The sequence below is a fragment of the Podarcis vaucheri genome (genome assembly GCF_965113315.1).
Source record: "Podarcis vaucheri genome assembly, chromosome: 10".
Taxonomy (NCBI): Eukaryota; Metazoa; Chordata; class Lepidosauria; order Squamata; family Lacertidae; genus Podarcis; species Podarcis vaucheri.
In genome coordinates, this window is record NC_138748.1 from 72,608,954 (window position 1) to 72,623,409 (window position 14,456).

General features: G+C 46.6%; 1 protein-coding gene across 3 annotated transcripts in view; it reads left to right on the top strand.

The window, feature by feature from the left end:
- The first annotated feature begins 2,213 nt into the window (after window positions 1-2,213).
- Window positions 2,214-14,456, top strand: part of LOC309541299 (uncharacterized protein) — a 64,971-nt gene continuing 52,728 nt past the window's right edge. For 2 of the 3 annotated variants that reach the window (XM_082239010.1, XM_082239009.1), the window contains exon 1: window positions 2,214-2,383. The gene's annotated coding sequence lies outside the window, so the exon portion shown is untranslated. The remainder of the gene's footprint in view (window positions 2,384-14,456) is intronic. The other variant, XM_082239012.1, reaches the window with a different exon arrangement.

The window sequence follows — 14,456 nt, forward strand, 5'->3', positions numbered from 1 at the left end:
CAGTACACGTGGTATGTAGCTCGACCGGTGCGGCTGGGATTGGGATAGAAAGCAAGACCACTTCCTGCCCCCTAGAAAGGACGCTCGGGAAGATCGGAAAGAGAGCTCCAACCCCTTGCTTTCAACTGGGATGTCCGTTGCAGAGAGTCGGCTATCTTTCAAGTCGGGTCTCTCCGTCTTACTTTCGGGCTCCCAATTGGTGCGGCTGGCTGGAGATTTTAAGGAAAAGGGATAGAGCTCAGAACCCCCCTTTCGGGTTGAGCAGCGGTCCCCGGTCTCTCTCACTAACCGGACCAAGAGAAAGGCAAGAAGGAGCGATAGAGAGGAGGGCAGAGAATTCAGTTGCCAGGAGACTTCCACCCCCTTCCCACCAGTGCACTGGATTTTCCTTTTTCCTTATACTCACGCGTCTTCTATGATGATCCCGGGATCGATGAATAAGCCGGCTGGATCCCTCTTTTGCTCCCCGGCTGAACTCCTAGGGCTTTCGATTACCGCCCAGAAGATGGCTGGGGGTCCAAAAGGATCTTCCCAGGCAAAATGGCCCGGAGCCGGCTGAAGATTTCGGGGCCCCCAGTCAGCAGCTTGGGAGAACCACAAGCCCCACGTTGGGCGCCAACTGTTACGGAAAAAATCTGGGTGCGGGGTTACTCTGCCACCCAGCTCATCGGACTAAGTCCGTGGGTCCCTGCGGAAGAAAATGAGCTCAGCCGGACGCAGGAGCAAACTGCAGAAGATCCAAGTTTATTGCGCAACAGGTTCAAGGCGAGATTGAACAGTGAGAAAGGGGTGACATGAACTTTTGAGTTTTCTCTCCATGTCCCAGAATACAGTGCATGAAACGTCACGAATACATTATGGGAAGGTTGGGTTTCACAAGTTACATCATGAATATACTTTACACGTCATGAATACATTATGAAAAGGTGGGATTACATTAATTAGCATTTTCGGATGAGGGAGGGGGGATATGCGGAGCGGGAAATATACATAGATACACATTTATTGAGTACTGGTGGTGGCAAGACAATGGGCCAGGAATATACATCGTCTGTCACCTAGTATTGCCCGAAGGAAGGATTTGCAAAACTATCTGACAGGATTAAGAAGTTCCTGCGTACGTGACCTGCCGCTTTGGGGATTATGGAAGTAGGGACAGCATCATGGAGTCCAAGGGGAACTGAGTTGAATGGCACCGAGAACGAGCAGATCAGAACCACGGCTGATTTTATATCAATTTTTGAAGATTTCAGTGATTTCTAAGCCACTCTGTACTAGAGAGCAAAAGCAGAAACAGAGTGGATACATTGTGACAGGATTTTGACAGTATTACTTGAGAGATTATGGAGGACAGGGGAGGGGTGATGGAGTCCTAGAGAAATTGAGCAAATATATTGTAGTGAAGAAGACATTGCCCCCCCCCCGTTCCGTATCATCCCCAAAGAACCTTAATAGTATTTACACATCCCCCCCAACTGCAAGGCTTTCCTCCGCTTCTCCTCTGAATGCATCAGGATTCAACCCACCATCCCGATGGATTTCTGCCTGAGGCATGTGCTGCCCTTGATCGCCTCCTGCCTCCTAAGGGATTATGGAGTCAGGGGGAGCCCTGGAGACCCCAATTCCAGAGGAGTCATTAGTCGTGGGAACCAAGGACATCCGTCAAACCGTTGAATTTTGGCGATTATCGGACGATTCTACAGTTTTCTATATTGGATACTCGGAGGACACAGTCCGATTCATGGTATCCGCTTCTTGCTACAATTGTATAGGTTGCTTCTCTGAGCCTCTTTGCTGTTGTGCATGGAAGGTGCCTGTGTGGTGTGTGGTGGGGACTTGGGGTTTCTGGGGAGTCGTATAACTGTCCCCCCCCCATCCTGGTCTGAAGAGCACCAATACCTAAAACACGGACGCACGGCTCGTGGCGTGGGGTGGGCGAGGGAAGTATTTTGCAATATAAACATTATAGCGGGGGGAACCCCACTTTGTCATTGGATTGCCAGGATCAGCCCGTCCCCCGCTCTCCTGATCCACAGATGGAAGAGGGGAGGAGGGAAACCTCCCCCCCCCAATTCCTCCCCTCCCCTCCCGGCACATCGTTCTCTCACCCCTCCCACACAACTCCAAATCCCGCCCCCGTACGTTGCACCCATTCCTCCTCCTCCTTCTCGCCACCCGACCTCTGTTCCGGGAATGGGGGGGATGAGCCCCCCTCCCAAACTGCCTGCTTCTCCCGGAAGTGGAGCTTCTGCGCTGGATTGCTGCTCTGCGCCGTAGCTCAAGGGGGGGCGCTTACAGAAAGGGGAGGGAGGAGGCGGGGAGGACACCCCCCCCCGTGGATGTTGCAGGAAAGGAAAGGAGAATCGGGAGCGAGGACAAAGAGGTAAAGGGGTTGCGGGGGGAGGGGAGGGGCGGTAAGGACCCAGAGATCCCCACCAGCTCCACAAAGCGCCTTTCGTGGGCCCCACGGGCAGGGCCTGGATCCCTGCACGAGTGCTGCGGAGGGGGCTTTCCTTGGCCCCTAAGGGGCCCTGGCGGGGGCGGACATGGTGCCCTCACCCAGGAGGTCCCCACGAGGGCCCCCTTTCCCCGTTTCCCCCAAGCAGGCATCCCTGGGGCCCTGTGGGCTCCGCATGGAGAAAGGCGGGTCACGAATGGGTTAATGGGCGCGAGAGACGCCTGGATAGAGACCCCCGTGTGGCTCGTGTTGGGGGGGGGGCTCTTGATGGAGATGTGGGGCGCGCAGGGCGAGCGGTGGGTGAGCCCCGATAAGGCGGCCTCTGGGTGCAGGGGAGACTCAGGGAAAGAGGGAGGGGGTCGAGGAAGTCGGGGGGAGCATCCCTGGGGCAGGGAAGGGCAGCAATGGGGGGGGGGAAAGCTAGGTAGACCAGTCTTTGGGGCTTGTCTCCATCATGGCCCCCGCCAGCTCCCAAAAGCATCTTTCGTGGGCCCCTTGGACGCCTTGGCAGCGGCGGACATGGGACCCCCACCCAGGGGGTCCCCACGAAGGCCTCCTTGCCCCGTTTCCCCCGCACAGGCATCCCTGGGGCCCTGTGGGATCTGCACGGAGAAAGGCGGGCCAGGAAAGCGTTAACGGGCGCGAGGGACACCTGGATAGAGACCCTCGTGTTGGGGGGGGGTGTTGTCCTCTGGATGGAGAGGTGGGGCGTGAAGGGTGAGGGTGAGCCCCGCCAAGGCGGCCTCTGGGTGCAGGGGAGACTCAGGGAAGTCGGGAGGGGTGGAGGAAGTCGGGGGGGGAGCATCCCTGGGGCGGGGAAGGGCAGCATTGGCGGGGGGGGGAGCTAGGTAGACCAGTCTTTGGGGACACGTCTCCTTCCTGGCGCCCGTGGGGATTCTCTGGAGGGGCCGCATTGCCTTCTCCCTCCCGCCCTGGAATCGGCCACCCCTTCAAGGCGACCAGAGAGGGATCCCTGGAAAGTGGGGGCTCCAGTTCCCCCACCCCTTCCTTCCTGCAAGCTCCATCCTCTTCCTAACCCATAAGCCTCTGCCCTGTCCAGACACAGCCATTCTGCCAAGTCCAACCTTGGGTCCTCCTGGAGAGGAGAGGAAATTTCAAGAGGAAGAGGGGAGGGGAGAGGCCTTCTCAGAAGCGGCTCTTGGTTTCTGCAATCCCACCCAGGAAGCAGCCAGAAACTTTTTCCTCTCTCTCAGGCTTCCAACTTTATTATTATTTTTTTAATGATATTTATTGAGAATTTTTAAAATTACAGAAAAAACAAAGAGAAAAAGAAGGGAAAAACAAGGGAAAAACAAACAGCAATCAAACAATACATATCGATAAAAATCAAAAACAAAAAACAAAAACAAAACACATAACACATCAAAATCAAGAAGCAAAAATAAACCAGAAAAATTTAAAAACAGATCCAATATTTCCAAATCCTTAACTGTCATTACCTTATTTCATCGACCTCCTCACACCTCCCTTTTTTGTATTCTAGTTGTTAATTATCACAGCAAATCCTTTCCATTTTTCATAATATTCTGTCATTAAATTACCTTAATCTATTTTAACCTTATCTTACTATAAAAGACCCTAAAACTTAAAACTTAAATCTTACTTATACCAATTTCTCATAACCATAACATATTCTTACATAATTTTTTTTAACATTTCTGCTAAAGCCAAATAATTTCGTTCCCACATTTTTCTAATACTCATTAATTTTACAAAACAATCCTTAATAAAAAATTTAAAACTTTCTTCCAATCTTCATCCAACATCTCTTCCTCCTGGTCTCGGGTTTTGACAGTCCTTTCTATCCCATCCATATAGTTCATTAACCTGGTAATCTTATGTCCGAGACCCTAAAGTCTCTTCCATGTCCCTTCCGCAAGTCTTCTTCATATTTATACCTGTACTTTACTTTGTCTCCTGCTCCTTTCACTCGTGGAAACTCCAACTTGACAGTATTTTTATCCCTTCTCGACAGATCAGCCCCTTTTCCATAGTCCACACTGAACTCCATGTGGTATTTAAAAGCATGTTTCAAGGTCCCTCCAGAGTTGAGGACCCCCACAACCCCAAACTCCTCACGGCCCATTGCCAGACTTGAAAAGTCAAAACATCCCTGCATAGGGGGGTCTATCCAGCCCCCCATCTCCAAGCCAAACAAAACTCTTATCTCTCCAAATCTGGCTTTTTCCAAGTTCATTTGTCAGATCCAACAACTCATGTTCCTGCTGGGCCACAGCTCCCTCCATCTCTGCCACCCGAGGTCCAGCAACAACCTCCTCCCTCATCTGATCTGTCAGAGCACACTCCTGAGTTGATTTCTGGGTGGGTTCTATATAGATACCCACTACCTGTCCAAAATTTCTAATCACAACAGTCATCAAATCTGTCTTCTCATGTAACTGTTCCAATAAAGCACTTGTCTTGCAGAAAGCACGCACCAGAGCCTCTGAATACATTGTTATGCAAGGTCAGAAGTCTGTTCCCACTATCTTAATCTATTGCAGCTGCGAAGCTCCCGAGTTCAAATTTAATAACAGTTTCACAAGCTCCCTCTAGGGGAAGAACTTCTATTTGTATCCATCTCTTTTCTTTTCTTTTCTTTTTAAAAGCAGATCTAACAACAAAGTTTCCTTTTTCAGATATTTTGTCAATATTTGTTCCTTTAAAATGCGAAGGGGAACAACAGAATCACTATGTTTCTCTTCTTTTAACTGTCTGTCAAAAAGTTTGTCTATAGTCAATGAACTTCCCAAAAGCGTCTGTCCTGACACCCCGCTCCCAGGTTCAAGACGGTGGAAAATTACTTTTCTTTACGCTCTCTTCTGCAGGTTTAAATAATCCGGAAAAAAATCCCCCCTCTTCTCCTGCTTCCGAAGGGGGTTCAGTAGTTTTAGATGATGAAAGTTGATCCTTTACAAACGATTTTCTGAACTCTAGTTTGCCATGTCTTTGCTTTAATCTATCTACAAGAAACGGAAGGCTGACTTCCTGTTTAGACCATCCCGCTTCTGTGCCAAATTAAGAGGAATTTCTTAATCCAATTTTCCGTTTTACTCGCAGGTCGTTGTTTAAAGTCCAATTGTCCAAATTTAATCTACTCACGGGTAGTTGTTTTTGTAGCCAAATTGTCCCAGGAAAAAGGTAGCGCTCTCCGGCAACGGCTGTGCGGCTTCACTCCACGGAAGAAGCAGTTGACTCTCAGCACCGCGCCACTTGCCCCTCTTCGCTCCGGAGCCCGTAATTAGGTTCCTTTATGATTTGGGGGGGGGCGCGAAAGGTGTCCGCCGAGTCCCATGGTCACAGGCTTCATCCGCCTGTGATTTTTTAAAGGGTCCCCGCTTCGCCGTAGCGGAACAGACCCGTTTTCCTTAGAGCCAGTCCCTCCGGATCAGAGGGAATCCGCCATTACCGATGGCGCCACCCCGGAAGTCCGAGGCTTCCAACTTTAATGTCTTTTCCACTGCCAGCTTCATTGAGGATGAGGATAATGTACACCTGTCATCAGAGACAGGGGTGCAGAGTCCATGGGGTGCAGAGACCATGTCCCCCCACAGCCCTACCTGCATCATTTGGGCACAGGGATATATCTATTTCCTAATACCTTCTTTTTCTAACACCTGGGGTACCTTCCACAAAGCTACATACAAAGCTATATATTCAAAGGGAAAGAAAAGAAAATGTCCTCTTTTAGTCCATGCTGGATTCTTCTTTTGCCATGCGTAAGTGGCACCAGCAGGGCGGTCGTCTGGTGGGCGCCGAGCCGATGCGGTGAGGAGAAGCGTGAGGCAGCGTCTGTAGGGTGAGTCGAAGGGGTTGGTGTAGATCAATCGTAGCAGTCCAGTCTGGTACTGCCTGGGGTTTGCTTCATCCTTCAAATCAGGCCTGCTGGGATATATGCAGTCAGGTGTTGGAGGCCCATCCTCTCCCATAGGTGGTGGCGTAACCGGGTTAAGAACCTCAGTAACTCGAAGCTGGAACTGCGGGTGCATGAGCAGTGCTTGGCAAAGGGAGATAGAAAAATAAGTTCCTTTCATGTCCAACAATGCTGGCCCAGCGTGAGGAGTGACGCACGTAGTTTCCTGTCCAAAGGTGAACTTGTCAGCTTTTGTAATCAGAGTGGCAGCAGTCACTGCTGTTCGCATGCAGGGAGGCAAACCTTGTTTCGTAGTGGTTAATTTTTCAGACAAATAGGCTATGGGTTGGTCATCATCAGGGTCTAACAATTACCTTGATAAAATTACCTTGATAAAAAACATATTTTGCCATGTGCAAATGGCTTTGGATACCTACTAGGTCCACAAATCACCATATAGCATATATTCAACACACACAAGAAAACAACAATTTGAGCCCAACAAAGGACTGCTGGACATCCAAAGGGCCCCATTACCCCATTAATGCCTTCTGTTTCTTCAGCCAATTCCCATCCCTGTACTCTGCTGCCCTCAGGACCAAAGGCGCTCCACCCACTTTATCGCTATATGATCTTATATACTGAAACACCCTTTTGTACTGTCCTTTTGTCTACTTCACCTCCTTTTCTTAGGTCCTTTCTAAATTCTTCAGTCCCATTATTATTATTATTATTATTATTATTATTATTATTATTATTATTATTTTCCCCTTCTCATCCCCTCTCTCTCTCTCTCTCTCTCTCTCTCTCTCTCTCTGACACTGACACAAAGATGAAGTATGTTAACAAGGTGACACAGGTTATGATCTGGCATCTGAAATCATTCACACAAACAAAGCTTAAAAACACACAAAAAAAAACATGTACCAGATGCTGGCTCTCTTCTCCAGGGTTAAATGTGATTGTAGCATATACACACAAATTGCAAGCAGAAATTAAATCACAAAAGAATGAGATCCTCTTGAAAGGTAGCATATTACCGTGATTACCCTTCCTTTGCCTTTTAAGATATGCTTCTGTTTTAAATTCTTTCTGCAGAATATTCACTGTGAAAGGGGGTTCTGTTGGGCTGCATTTGAAAGTTGATTGACCTTTTTGATAAACTGTAGGACAGTCCTTCCCAGTTTCCCCCTATTATTATCTATTATTTATCTGCAAATGATTTAATCTTGATATACATATTCACATACTTAATTGACTTGGGACAGTGGTTCATTTATAATTATAGTACAACAATAAGTTAAGTGCTACCTGCTGTGTGGCTAAATTTTCTTATAAGAAAACATCTGATGACAGTCAGAAAGGGTATTCCTATTAAACAGGAGGAATAAGCAACTCATGCTGACTAAATATAAACTCATTTCTGCATCTGTATATTACACACAGAAGGAGACAGAGTGCAACTCAACTCTTTAACACCAACTTTTTTTTTTTTTTGGCATATCTAGTTAATCCTATGTAGAGCAGATGGGGGGGGGGGTGAGATAGCTGATACCAAGCAAGACACTGTTTAGGGGAAAGGTTCCTGCTTGTTCCTTTTCATAATGTGAAACTAAATATCTGACCTAGAGCACTAGGAACATTTTAGGGAACACCACCATGTCGGAGAAGGCTACGAAAGCATATGACATCAGCAGCCCTGATAAGAAGAAGTGCCTGATAACTTTCATATTTGAAACCACAAAGAAAGGCACACACCACAAATGAACGAATACAGGCAGTGGGGCCTTCACCTACTTCAAAATGTGGCATCTGATTCCTCCTGCATTTTTGGTCCTGCTTGCGTATGCTACAGAGGATGTAAACAAATCCTACACTAGAGAAAAGCTCTGTAGCTTTTGTGTATCACTGTAGCTTTGTGTACACCGTATCTTAAGTGTATTCTGCTGAAGGACAAAGCTTGCTTGGTGTTATTTGCTTTATGAATTAAGGTCCCAGTTTCCCAATACACACATTTGCTATTTCACCCCAACACTCTTCCTAAATGGATTCACACATTCATGCATTCAGTTGGGCCAGTGTTCACATCATTCTGTTTTACTTAGCATTTTGGTTTGAAAACCCAAGTTCCACTTTCTCTGCACTTCCTGCAAGATTGTATAGTTGAAGGAAAGAGCCTCTAATACAGCTTTTGTTTGCTTTTGAAGCTGTAGACATTATTAACACACAAATATTGGGTTGGATCTACCCACTAGTCCTCTAGTGGGGGGGGGGTAATTGTATCAATAAGCATTGAGGTATTTGTCTATCAACATCTTGATTCTGCTGTCACTAATGCATTTGCCAACTTTGGAGGTTCAATCAACACAAAGAGCTTCAATATCTCCCTTTCTCATATAAGATGTTCGTTTTGGAACACTTTCCACAGCCTAATGTAAACAGGGAAATAAAAATTATTTTGCCTAAGACCTCTCCTGGCATGTACACTCAGAGCCATCTCAATTTTCAATTAATAGATGTCCAAGGAGTATCTTTCATGGGAGGGACATACTAAAAAAATACAAACAACATTCCAGGTCTCTAATCTTGCCGTTCATTTATGGATGGTTAGCTGTCCAGCCAGCCAAAAAGAGGGCTGTTCTATAATATATTATATTCTTAATTCTTAATTCAGAATTCTTTAAAAGCTGGTTTTACTCATGAAAACCTCAACCAAGAATCTGATTGCATTTTAACAGCACATGCAAGACTTTGACACCAGTGTGTCGCTGGTCACACACACCCTTTATGCAACTCAGCTTTTACTATATTTAGTAAACTCTCTCTCAATAATAGCATCTTAATATATTACTTTCATTAATACTCATCAGCATAAACACTCAACCGTCTTTACAGCCCATTACCCAACTTTTCTCCTGTCCCAACATTCTCACTTTTCTCCTCTCCCTCCCACCTTCTTTTCTACTTCCCTCTACCTTCTGCAGCCCAGACCACTACTTCATCTTCTGCATACAATTGTTCATCCTTTTTACAAATAAAAATTATACACATTTCAAAAATATATCAGAAGAAAGGTAGTGCAAAAATCAATTTTGGTATCAAATAGTGTGCTATTCCTTATTTTAAACTGAGCTGAGATTTATAATAAAATCTAACTTGCACACCCCTTCAAGTTTTAAAACACAGGTCTGCAAGTATTGCAAATTCCCTTTTGCTGCTACCTGCAAGATGTAAAGGTGTGTCAAATTTACAGAACCACCTCTATGATAACAAAAGAGATCATATGTTTAAATGACACAGGTACTCTTGCTCTGGGGGGTTGGCCTGCTCTGCAATATTTGGTAATTTGTAATTTTCCTGAGTGGTCTCTGGCCCCATTTTAAGCTGGTTTCCAGACTCCACCAAGGGCTGCATAGCGTTTGCAAGGGGGATGATTTACTGCTTTGTCCCCGTAACCCTCTCACTTCTCTTCTCATCTGTCTGAACATGGGATTTAAAACTCCATCCCTTTAAAACCCCACTACCTTTTCCCATACATTTGTACATTTTTACTTTTGATCAACATTTAACAAGTGGTTTCTAAATCACTCAGGGTACCTTATGCAACAGAGTCAATAAGAAACAAACTTATTAACAAAAACATTAAGATACCAGGTAGATCAAAGCACAGTGAATTGATGACATTCAAATTCTGAAACCAGTACATGATTACATGATTGTATTAGTAATTGAAACCTTCTCACCTTTAACATGAAAATATAAAATTTGACCTCATGAGCAACTCATGTCACTTTTAGTGTTAAAGACCAAATAATCCCTTCTTATACTTGTACTCTGCAAGATTCTAGGTGTTTTAAGGTCTGTTTCCCAATCCCCTAACATGCAGCACAGTGAATGTGGCAGAATTGAGAACCCCTTCACGCAGGGTTCTATTCCTGGCGCCTCTGCAGAGCACATACCCTTTTTTTTCCCCCGGACCCCACGTGTTGGCAATACAATACAAGCCAACTGGACGCACCTATGCTGGTCACTGCCAGAATACAGAAAGGAGCTTAAAGGGTTTTTTTCAACTGTAGCTTGACATTTCCAATTGTCCAAAAAGAACAAACACTGCAAGGGGGTTGGTTTGCTGTTTGTTGTTTTTGTTTTTTTTCCCCATAGCCCTGAGACACTCCGTCCACCTAGAGTTGTTTCTCACCCAGTCACCTTTCTCCGCGTCCTCTTAGTGGCCTAGATGGACTCACATCGCTAGGAACCGCACCTTACAAGGACCACACTTCGCTTCGTCAGTGGCTCTGAGCCCCAACGTCTCATCCACTCAAAACATTCACTGGAGTGTCCCCATACACAAATAAATACACATACATACAAACCCCCATACACATACAAACCCCATGCACCTCCCCAATCCCCTTTACCCACAAACTTCCCAAAGCCGGTGGCACTTTTACTGCTCTTCTACCGGCAAACCAGCGGCACACTACTGCTCTCTACTGGCTAAACCCAGCGGCACTTTACTGCTCCTACTGGGCGGGGCTGATCAAACCCCTGACTCCCACAAACAAGCTGTGGAGCCTACCTTTCCCTTCCCTTGGGCACCCTTTTCCCCGTGCAGCTGCTGTCTTTCTTCTGCCTCTGCTGCATCTCCACTCAGGTACGGGGTGGGGGGCTCCCCCTAGAAATGGTAGGGTGCGCGCTTGGAGCCACCGACGCCGACCGAGCTGTTTGCTTCGCAGTGACGCCTCGGTCCTTTGTCCTGTCCTTGGAGAACGCGGATTCCCGGCCAATGCACCAAGAAATGTAGCCTTATTGGAGTTCACTGATTGGGTCCGCGTTGCTCCGTGACAGGAGGAAGGAAGTCAAAATGACACCAAGTTGGTTCAAAGAAAGAGTTTATTCTGCTCTCCGGATAGCAGAAGGCACTTGCGTGGTGAGTCCACAGCAAGTCCAAAGAAATGACAAGTTTCATGCAGTATATATACCCTCCAGGCACCCTCTCCCTCCTTCCAACCACGTCAGCTTGTATACGTAGGTTGACATCACATATGTTCCTGCTCTGGTACTCTCAACCATAAAAGGGATTTCCTTCCTGCACTCCTGACCATAAAAGGATATTCCTGTTCCTACTCCTATCTTGGAGCAAAAGGTCACTACTTCTGAGAACATGCTCTGGCGTTAGTCCCAGACTTGGGTCTCCCCGTCATTTGTGGTCAGAACATAAGATATGTCTGTGTCTGTTCTACTGGTAAAGTCAAGGCCAGTCTTGTTGGGAAACTGCCAGGGAGATAACGTCCATCTGAGCCCCCAAGCCGGAGTTCTGGACGTCCATTGGCCTCCCGTAGTCACGCAGATCCAACAGTTAGCGACACGAAGCCTCTGGAAATTCCTAGCCACATTCCAGGCTTGTGTACACTGTTTATCAGCAGAAACACAGCCAAAAGCTTGCACCGCAGAAGAGCATAATTTACAGACTTTATTAGCGTTTAACAGAACAAAAGAAAACGTGACCGTTCTGTGTCAGCATCTCTGGCCAACTGAAATCGAAAGGAATATAAGAACATAAACATCCTGTCAACAGGACATGTGCAGACTCTGACTCCCAAAAGCCTGCTCCCTTTTAAGGTGGAACGGAAATATCCTAACATCCTCCCCCTTTCCGTGTAACCTGTTGTACCTGTGGTTCACCCAATTGCAACCTTTGTACATAAACCTTAAGTTGTTCTTTGTTAACAACCTTAGACAACAGATCAGCAGGAATTTCATTTCCTGCCATGTAGGACACCTGAATCAGTCCTTTCTGAATACACTCTCTTGCACGATGTAGCTTAATCTGCAAGTACTTGGTTCTTTGCTTGCAACTCTCTGAGTTCAGCAAAGCCAAACAAGATCTATTGTCTTGATACACTTGTATAGGACATTTCACAGAAACCCCGATGTCCTTAAACAGTTGCATCAACCATTCACAATCCATGAGTGAAAATGACAGAGCATTGAGTTCTGCTTCACAGGAACTTAGGCTCACTGTTGTTTGCTTCTTGCACAACCAGTCAAACAGGCAGTGGTTGTACATGTAGCATACTCCAGAAGTGCTTGTACCATCCGTGGTGTCACTTCCAAAACTTGCATCTGCAAAGATTTCAAGACCTCCAGTCTTCTGACTGGTGAACCTCAGCCTGTAGTGCATAGTCCCTTTCAAATAGCGGGCTATGCGCTTCAGAGCTTTCCAATCCTGAACCGTAGGATTGTTGGCATGTCTGCTAAGCAGATTACAGCTTACAGCTATGTCAGGTCTTGAACATCTGGCAATGAAATTCAGCTTGCCTAGAATGCATCTGTATAGCGTTGTGTCAGAAAACGCTTCAGCAGTACTGTCTACCTGGTAACCTGTCACCATTGGTGTGTCTGCTGGGTTTGCATCAACCAAATTCAACCTGGTTAATACATCAGCAATTTTCTGTGTTTGGTGTACCAGAAAATTACCTGCTTGGTCCCTCTCCACCTGCAGAGAAAGATAGTTGGATACCTCACCAAGATCCTTCATGTCAAAGTGCTCCTTCAGCTGAGCTAGGGTGCTTTGGTAAAAAGCCTGATTCTTCCAAAACATCAGAAGATCATCAACAAAACATAAACAATACAGTTTGTTTTGCCCCTCCTCCTTGACAAACACACATGGATCAGCTTTGCCCTGGTGAAAACCTAGAGAAAGCAATGTCTCAGTGAGTTTTGTGTTCCAACACCTGGCACTCTGCTTGAGACCATACAAGGATTTCCGCAGTTTACAGACCATTCCCTTCTGTATCTGCATCCCATCAGGTGGAAGCATGAACATCTCCTCCCCCAAAACCCCGTACAAAAAAGCTGTATTAATGTCATGATGGGTAACATGCAGTTTCTCCTCCGCAGCGACCTTGAGCATCAGCCGAATGCTCTCATATTTGACTGTGGGTGAGTAGGTCTCGTGGTAATCCTGTCCTGGTACCTGTGAAAAACCTCTGGCAACCAATCTGGCTTTGTGTCTGACTACCTTGCCATTCTGGTCTGTCTTGGCCTTGAAGACCCATTTGCTGCCAACCAGTCTCATTCCTGGGACTACCGGTACCAGTTCCCAAGTTTGGTTCCTGTTCAAGGAATCAACTTCAGCCTTCATGGCATTAAGCCAAGGCTCAGCATCTTTAGAGGTTAACTCCTGAACCTCTTTGAAGCTTGAAGGTTCCCATACCTTCTTTGAGCTACTAAGAACAGCAGTTGCTGTCTTAGCAAACTCATCAGCATACCTCTTTGGAGGTCTGCCCTTGGTCGCCCTTTCAGATCTGCGTACTAGACGCAAGTCTTCTGGACTCATCTCCTCTTTCTTAGGAGAAAAGTGACCAATGGTGAACAGTGGTTCTTCCAGTTCATTGTCAGACGCATCAGATGGTCTGACTGAGGCCTTTGCGCTCTGGTAGTCTGCTGTGTCGTCACTGTCACTGACACCAGCAGCAGCAGCGCCGCCCACTGAACTGGAATCCGAACTCTGATCATCATCATCATCATCCTCATCATCCTCATCCTCATCATCAGCAGCAGCAGCTTTCTCACCTTTAGCTGCTTGCTTGACATCACCTTCATCCTCCTCTGGGTAACTCTGGAAAATTCCCACATTTTCCCCCCACTTAGGATTGTACTCAACACTCCTTGTGAACTTAATGGATTTAGAGTCAGTCATCCATACCCTGTATGCACCTTTTTCGTACCCCATGAACAAACCATGTGCCCCACGCTTCCCAAGCTTGTTGGTTTGTTGTGTGCGTACCCACATGTCCGAACCAAAAATTCTCATGTGTTTGGTGTTGGGTTTCTTGCCAAACATCTTCTCATAGGGGGTACAGCCAATGGGTGATGACAATCTGCGATTATAACTGTAAACCAAATTCCCCAAAGCCTCCCCCCAAAACTTATCAGGGAGATTGGCATCATGCAACAAGGTCTTGATTCCTTGCAGCAATGTTTGATTTGCTCTCTCTGCAAGACCATTCATCCATGGCGATCTGGGCGTTGACATGTCATGCTGGATTCCCTTCTCAGTCAGGAAAGCTTCAAACTGCTGAGAAGTGAACTCCCCGCCTCGATCGGAAAACAGACAGG